Raw genomic sequence first — 8,352 nt, 5'->3', positions numbered from 1 at the left:
CATTTGTTTCCAGGAACCTTTTGATTTCCTCCTTGATTTCATCTCGGACCCACTGGTTATTGAGCATGAGGCTGTTTAACTTCCAGGTGTTAAAATGTTTCTTCTGAGTCCCTTTGGAGTTCACAAATAATTTCAGAGCCTTGTGGTCAGCGAAGGTAGTCTGCAAAATTTCTATCCTCTTGGTCTTATGGAGGTATGTTTTATGTGCCAGCATGTAGTCTATCCTGGAGAATGTCCCATGTACATTGAAGAAGAATGTGTATCCAGGTTTCTGGGGATGGAGTGTCCTATATATATCCACTAGGCCTCTTTCTTCCATTTCTCTCCTCAGGTCTAGTATATTCTTGTTGGGTTTCAGTCTGGTTGACCTATCCAGTGTTGACAAAGCCGTGTTAAGGTCCCCCACAATTATTGTGTTGTTGTTGATATTATTTTTCAGATTTGTCAACAGTTGTATTAAATATTTTGCTGGCCCCTCATTCGGTGCATATATGTTTAGGAGAGTGAATTCTTCCTGCTCTATGTACCCCTTGATTAATATAAAATGTCCATCTTTGTCCCTTACAACCTTCCTGAGTATAAAGTTTGCATTATCTGATATTAGTATGGCCACTCCAGCTTTTTTATGGGTGTTGTTTGCTTGGATAATTTTTCTCCAGCCTTTTATTTTGAGTCTATGTTTGTTCTGACTATTCAGGTGCGTTTCTTGTAGGCAGCAGAAGGTTGGATTGAGTTTTTTGATCCATTTAGCCACTCTGTGTCTCTTGACTGGTGCATTTAGTCCATTGACGTTGAGAGAAAGAATTGTCCTGGGATTTAACGCCATCTTTATTTCAAAATTTGGTGTGTCTTTTGGGTAGTCTTGTCTTAGATTAGGTCTTTCAGTTTTTCTCTTAAGACTGGTTTTGTGTCTGTGAAGTTTCTGAGCTGTTTTTTTTGTCTGTGAAGCATGTATTCTTCCGTCAAACCGGAAAGTGAGTTTTGCTGGGTATAGTATTCTGGGTGAAGCATTCATTTCATTCAGTCTTGTCACAATATCCCACCACTGCTTTCTGGCATTGAGTGTTTCTGGTGACAGGTCTGCTGTAAATCTCAGGGAAGCTTGCTTGAACATGATTTCCCCTTTTGATCTTGCTGTTTTCAGAATTCTGTCTCTATCTGTGGGGTTTGTCATTGTGACTAGGATGTGTCTTGGGGTGGTTTTTCTGGGTTCTCTTTTGGTTGGTACTCTTCGGGCATGCAGGATTTGATCACATATATTCTTTAGCTCTGGAAGTTTCTCTTTAATGATGTTCTTGACCGTTGATTCTTCCTGGAAATTTTCTTCCTGGGTCTCTGGGACTCCAATGATTTTAAGTTGTTTCTGTTGATCTTATCATAGACTTCTATTTTCATCTGTTCCCATTCTTTGACTAATTTTTCCATTGTCTGCTCATTTGCTTCAAGTTTTTTGTTCAATCTCTCCTGCTGTATGGAATTGTTATGTATCTCATCTTCCACAGCACCAAGTCTATTCTCAGCTTCTGATACCCTCTCCCAGAGCTTATCCATTTTGTCATTCACTTCGTTTACTGACTTTTTCAGTCCTGTTAGTTGACATGTTATTTCAGTTTGGAGTTTTGTGATTTCTGTCTTCATATTTTCTTGGTTCTTATTAGTGTTCTGTTCAACTCGATCCATGATTTCTTGGAGTCCGTTGAGCATCTTCCATATTGCTAGTCTAAAGTCCTTATCTGAGAGGTTGATTAGTTGGTTGGTCATGATCTGGTCATCAGAATTGTCATCTTCATTCTCTATGTCTGATGCTGGCCTGCGTTGTTTCCCCATTGTCACACTTGTATTGTGGGTTTTTCTATGTGTTGTGGTGGTATTCATTGTCTATATGATGCAGGCAGCACAATCCTCTGGTTCCTCCCTTTCTGGATGGGCTGACTTGCCTCTAAGGGAGGGGAGTCCTCCGTGGATGAAGCCTCACACTGGGTCAAATCTTAGGCCCGAGCATGCAACAGAGAAGACAGTCCGGAGAGAAATGTTTGCTTCTGTGATATAGCGACGTTCTTAGTGTGATTTTTCCTTCTTGTTGCAATGGAGTTCTTTCCTTAGAAAGAGTGCACGGCCGCGTCGCGAAGCGGAGCAGCCGTGCTCCGCTGGAGCCTCTTTTTGCCCCACTCGCAAGAGTTTCATGCAAGAGGACAGTAGACAGACTTAGACAGGTCACACTCACAGTTTTTCACAGTTGGGCCCCACTGGGCTGGTGTACTTTCGCCGATTTTCCCCGCCTGGTGTCACACACAGGGAGCCGGCTTTTGCAAAGCTTTGCCGGTTTTCATGCTCTGTAGTCCCTCCCTGAAAATCGGCAATTTTCTTTTTTTAAAAAAAAATATGGAACGCTTCACGAATTTGTGTGTCATCCTTGCGCAGGGGCCATGCTAATCTTCTCTGTATCGTTCCAATTTTAGTATATGTGCTGCTGAAGCGAGCACGCTTTAGCAATTTTCTATAAAGCTAAATACAAATTTCCTGTACAACCCAGATTATTTCCTGTACAACCTAGGTATTTATTCATAAATGAGAATATATGCTTACATAAAGCTATGAACACAAGTTTACAGTATCTTCACTCATAGTTGTAAGCGTTATGACTGGAAATCACATATTGACTCTCAGTGGAATCTAGATAGACTCTGGAGTACCTTATACCAAAGTGGTAGCGAAAAAAAAAAACAGCACAGGTGACTCACAATAGCATTATTTTATGCAAAAAAATGTAAAATAAAAAAGGCAATAGATTGTATAATTCTTTGGGGGCAGGGCTTTTGGGCCCCACCTAGTGATGCCTAGAGGTTGATTACTACTGACTACACTTGAGGAATCACTCCTGGTGGTAGTCAGAGGCCATATGGGATGTTAGGAATTGAACCCAGGTCAGTCATATGCAAGGCAGTGACTACCCACTCATTATACTATCTTGTCAGTTCCTATTTTATTTTTAATTTTTGTCTTTGGGTAACTGCTCCTGACAGTACTCATATATTGTACTGGAGTTGGAGTGGGTTACGTGCAAGGCAAGTGCTATGACTCTATCTCTCTCTCTCTATAGCCTCTCCATTTTATATTACATTGTTTGATTTAAAAAAACCCTATGGGAATGAAATCATATCAGTGGATGTATAGTAGAAAAAACTCCTGCATTATCTCTCTATCCCCAAGGGTTGGAGATGCACAGAGCACAGAAACTGAAAGTTGGGTTATGCAACCAACTGCCATGACTGGGGTAACCACATATAACTGGAGCAGGCAAATGATGGGTTCTCCTATAGGTCCACCAGAAGAAACACTGTCCTGTTAATACCTTAATTTCAGCTCAGTGCAACTGCTGTTGAAATATGGCCTTCACTATGATAAGTGAACAAATTTCTACTGTTCTAAACACCAAATTTTGTACTAATTTGTTACCACAACATTATGTCACTAAGTCCCAACATAGAATAAAATGGTAAGGCAAGAATATGGGCTTGGGTAACTATATCTATTATCACATGGAAGTAGGGTCAGTATCAATCAATCTTCAATATTGGATTGTATTGACTATGGTACCTGATTCCATGAACATTCTCTTCCCCTTCCCATCACAGTGGAGCAGCATGCCTGGCTAGTGAAAAGAAGATAACAGTTACTGCAGCAGAGGTGATAATACTACAGTCACAGACATTCTCTTTCCAGGGTAATAACACCTATTATGACATATGTAAAATGCACCCACCTCAAACCACATATTACAACTTCTCTCCAGACCTCTGAGTTTCCAAGCAGACTAAAGCAGACATTTAGTGGGGAGTCACTCAGTAAAGGTCTCCAAAAAAAGTTGATTACACTGAAATGCAGGTGTATTTTTAACCATTTGCTCTCCTTGCAGATTTGCTCTCCTTCTTGCAGGTATCTGCAAGACAAAATGAGAGGAGAAGCGCATGTTGTGCTTGGAGAAGCAAAAAAGACAAAGACACTGAGTTCCTAAGGACCTTGGAGCCTCAGTCATTTTAACTGCTAGCTTCTCTTCTGTACACAAGGGAAACAAGAGAAGTCTTACCATGTTAAAGCCTGTATTACTGTAACTTTAGTAGCAATCAGAAGCACATTCTAACAGACTCAAGTATCCAACTTTATAAAATGAGACTGGACACAGAATCAGAGAAAGTTAAAAATAAGTTGCTGAATTCTCTCTAGGCAAAGCTTTCAGTAATAAAATTATTATTTTTCCAGAGAAGATCTATATTTTCAGCCCACTCAGCATTAATGAAAATTAACAGAAATGCACAAGTTAAGAAGTCTCACCACTCTGTCCGTAAACTGTATAAAGAATACCTATTCCTGTTACATGTTCTAAAGAAGTGTAAAGCGATCTAAGAGTACAAACAGTAAGTGGCAACCATGTTCAATGCAACACTGTCCACAAAAGCCATGATCTATAAACAACCCAGGTGTTCAAGAACCGATGACTGGATAAAGAAACCATGGTCTATATACACAATGGAATATTAGTAGACTATAATAAAAGATAAAATTATATAATTTGGTGCTGCATGGAAGGAATTAGAGAGAATCATGATGAAGAAAGTGAATAATAAGGAAAGGGAAAAATTAAGAATGATGAATTTCATAGATGAGACATAAAAAAAACATAGTCAAGAACAACAAATGGCCAATGGCATTAGAACCTGAGAACTGGTTTGTATAAACTAACTGGGGCAAAGGGTGGCAGGGTGATTGCGGTGGGGGTGGGGCTGCTGGACAATGGTAGAGTGGAAGAAAGGGGACTGACACTGTGGTCGAGGCGTGGTGTTGGAGCACAGTACACATGAAACCTCATCATTAACAGTAGATTAAATCATGATATTTCAGTACAAATAGTATTTTAATAAAATGAGATATTTAAACAATCAAACCAAAACTTCCTCTAATCTCAATGGGGAAGAAAATTGTCCTTTGCATTAAAAGAACCAACTCAAAGAGATTTGGTGCATCCTCTTAATGAAGTCCCATCCTCAGCACCACCCACAGTGACCCTGAGCACCAAGTCAGCAGTAGCCTCTTATTAACAATGGGTATACTCCCCACATTACTTGAGGCGCCAACTCACAAACATCCTCATATATTAACACGCAATGAGCATCAAAAACCCTTTCTTACTGAACTATGCAATTTTGCATTTAGTCAAGGTTGACTTCTTTGGACTCTTAAGAATTCAAGTCCCTACTCACCCCACCCAGCACACACATACACTCATTGCAAATCTAATTAATATGCAAATCAGGTGTGCAGATGCAGGAACTAAAACCTCTTTTAAAAGAGGTGAGGCCCATATGAGGGGAAAGAATTGCTGATTGAGGTGTTAAAAACAGATTTACAATAAGATGAAAGAAATGATTAAAGTAAAAATAATACTAAATCTCTTTGACTTATAAAATAAAGGCAATTAGCAGCCTGTGTAACAGATTGCCTGGGGTACCCTAACCTTCTAGACCTCAGTTCTGTTTACAAGAGCCCCATTCACAAGACTTCACAGATCCCCTATTCACACCACCTCACAGACTGTCCTGGGCTGTGGAGGGGTAAAGGGGGGCATTTGGGGAATTCAAGGACTATAAACAGCGCATAATCAACAAGCGCCCAAACACTGCCAGGTACAGGATATGAAACAGAACAGTTCATCGACATCCGTTCCTAATCGAAAATTACCCCTTTTTGAGTTCCCTTCATCCCCATAATGTTTCTTAAAGGGGAGAGCCACACCTGCACTGGGAAACCCCAGACTGAAAGGTTTGGTTGTGGACATTTCCGGCTGGAAGGAGGACATGGCACAGGGCGTGGATGTGGCAGCCAAAGGCTGCCCCAGGAAAACCCCCATACCGGTGCTTCCCTGGCAATGATAAACACACAGTGTCTGTTCCCTGGATGCCAGAAGGACACAGGGTGGAGAGGAACACAGACTCTCTTCATTTCTACTTTAATTTCAGCTTGGTACTGTCCTCTGAGAAAAACTGGCCTTTACTGGATAGAATAAAGGGACATTTAGTCAAGCAGACCTGGGTGTGGCTTGGTCACTATTTCATTATATGAACTTAGACTAATCAATCTGCTACCCTGCACTTCACTGTTATTATGGGCAAAAGCAGGTTGATAAAACATGGGCTCTGAGATTGGTTAAAGGCCAAGATTGTTTAAATAAAGGGAAAAAAGTATTAAAAAATTGTTAAAAAATAAAAGAAATGTGACTACACGAATGGATGGATCTAAATAGCTTTAGAAAAAAAAAAAGCCAAGATTGGTTGATAATCCACAAGAACAAAGTAAATGCTGATTTCTTTTCCTCAACTTTGATGGCTGCCCAGATCTCCAAACTGGCAGCCTGCAACCCAGTTTGGCTTAAGAGATATGCTTTGTTTGCAGATTGTGTGTTTCATTTTTAATAAAGGAGCGAGAGCAAAAGATTTTTCTCAAACTGCTATTTTGGTTTATCTTTTTTATTTAATTTTTTTTAATTTTCTTATTTAAACAACTTTATTCCATACATGATTGTGTTTGGGTTTCAGTCATGTAAAGAACACCACCATCACCAGTGCAACATTCCCATCACCAATGTCCCAAATCTCCCTCCTCCCCACCCAAGTCCCGCCTGTACTCTAGACAGGCTTTCTATTTCCTTTGTACATTCTCATTATTAGGATAGTTTAAAATGTAGTTATTTCTCTAACTAAACTCATCCCTGTTTATGGTGAGCTTCATGAGGTGAGCTGGAACTTCCAGCTCTTTTCTCTTTTGTGTCTGAAAGTTATTATTGCAAGAATGTCTTTCATTTTTCTTAAAACCCATAGATGAGTGAGACCATCCTGCGTTTTTCTCTCTCTCTCTCTGACTTATTTCACTCAGCATAATAGAATCCATGTACATCCATGTATAGGAAAATTTCATGACTTCATCACTCCTGCCAGCTGCATAATATTCCATTGTGTATATGTACCACAGTTTCTTTAGCCATTAATCTGTTGAAGGGTATCTTGGCTGTTTCCAGCCAAGGGGAGAAGAAATGGACAGACACTTTGACAAAGAAGAAATACAAATGGCCAAAAGACACATGAAAAAATGCTCCACATAACTAATCATCAGGGAGATGCAAATCAAAACAACTATGAGGTACCACCTCACACCCCAGAGATTGGCACACACAAAGAATGAGAACAAGCAGTCTTGGCGGGGATGTGGAGAGAAAGGAACTCTTATCCAATGCTGGTGGAAATACCATCTAGTTCAACCTTTATGAAAAGCAATATGGAGATTCCTCCAAAAACTGGAAATCGAGCTCCCATATGATCCAGCTATACCACTCCTAGGAATATACCCTAGGAACACAAAAATACAATACAAAAATCCCTTCCTTACACCTATATTCATTGCAGCACTATTTACCATAGCAAGACTTTGATTTATTTAAAAAAAAAAACATAATACTAACATGCAATGACCTGCATTTGCCACATATAAAGAGTTGAAAACCACTGGCTATCAATTGACAGACACACTACAACCCTGATGGTTGTTCTTAGGTATGAGAAGGCTGGAAACTACTAAGACCCTGCAATTGCTGACTAGCTCATCTGCCCCTACTCCAGTTCTGTTCATTCCTTGAATTAAGTGCTTACCAACACAGACAATTAAATCTGCTAACGATCACAAAAGATGGCATTTAAGTCACCATCATTTCTTTCCTTTGATATCTTAATCTAGGACTAAAGTAATACCTTCATTTATCCCCTTTTGTGAAAAATAATGAGCTCATGAAATTACCAAAGTAAAAACCATATGCTTTAATTTTTTAAGTGTTAATGAATGTTTACGTGAATGTATTTATTCTAAGATAATTTAAGCCATTTTACACTCACACATGCAATCAACTACCAGATTAATGCAAGTAGCTATTAATCATAGGCACAAGCTGTAAAGAGGTGAAGAAACTAGCACTTTAATTGTGTTGGGGGGAACATGCATGCCACCTTTATAAAGGGAAATTTGGAAGTAGCTAATAATGTTTTTAGATGACTTTATTATTTGGATTAAAAAAAACTGGTTTTAGGACTCTGTCTTGGTAATATATTTATGTAAGTGAGAAATAATGTGTATACCTATATTAGTTAACTACCGCTTCATCTTGCAATAAATACATATTACCAGTTAGTTATCTTGATTTGTTCCAGACTAGATGGTTTATGAAAGATAAAATTTTCAGTAAGATAACTGGGATAGTTCCAAATAAGGAGGATGAGCATTCTAATAACAAATCCCTCTAAAATCAGTATA

The 8,352-nt window shown here is 39.2% G+C and overlaps 1 non-coding gene across 1 annotated transcript; it reads right to left on the bottom strand.

Annotated features, from left to right (window-relative positions):
• Positions 1-2,376: 2,376 nt before the first annotated feature.
• LOC126003026 (U6 spliceosomal RNA) lies at positions 2,377-2,483 on the bottom strand. The gene has a single exon (XR_007493571.1). It is a non-coding gene; the product is annotated as a U6 spliceosomal RNA (small nuclear RNA).
• Between the last annotated feature and the right edge of the window lie 5,869 nt (positions 2,484-8,352).

The sequence above is a fragment of the Suncus etruscus genome, chromosome 2, assembly GCF_024139225.1.
Source record: "Suncus etruscus isolate mSunEtr1 chromosome 2, mSunEtr1.pri.cur, whole genome shotgun sequence".
Classification (NCBI taxonomy): domain Eukaryota; kingdom Metazoa; phylum Chordata; class Mammalia; order Eulipotyphla; family Soricidae; genus Suncus; species Suncus etruscus.
This window is presented reverse-complemented; position numbering and strand designations above follow the sequence as displayed.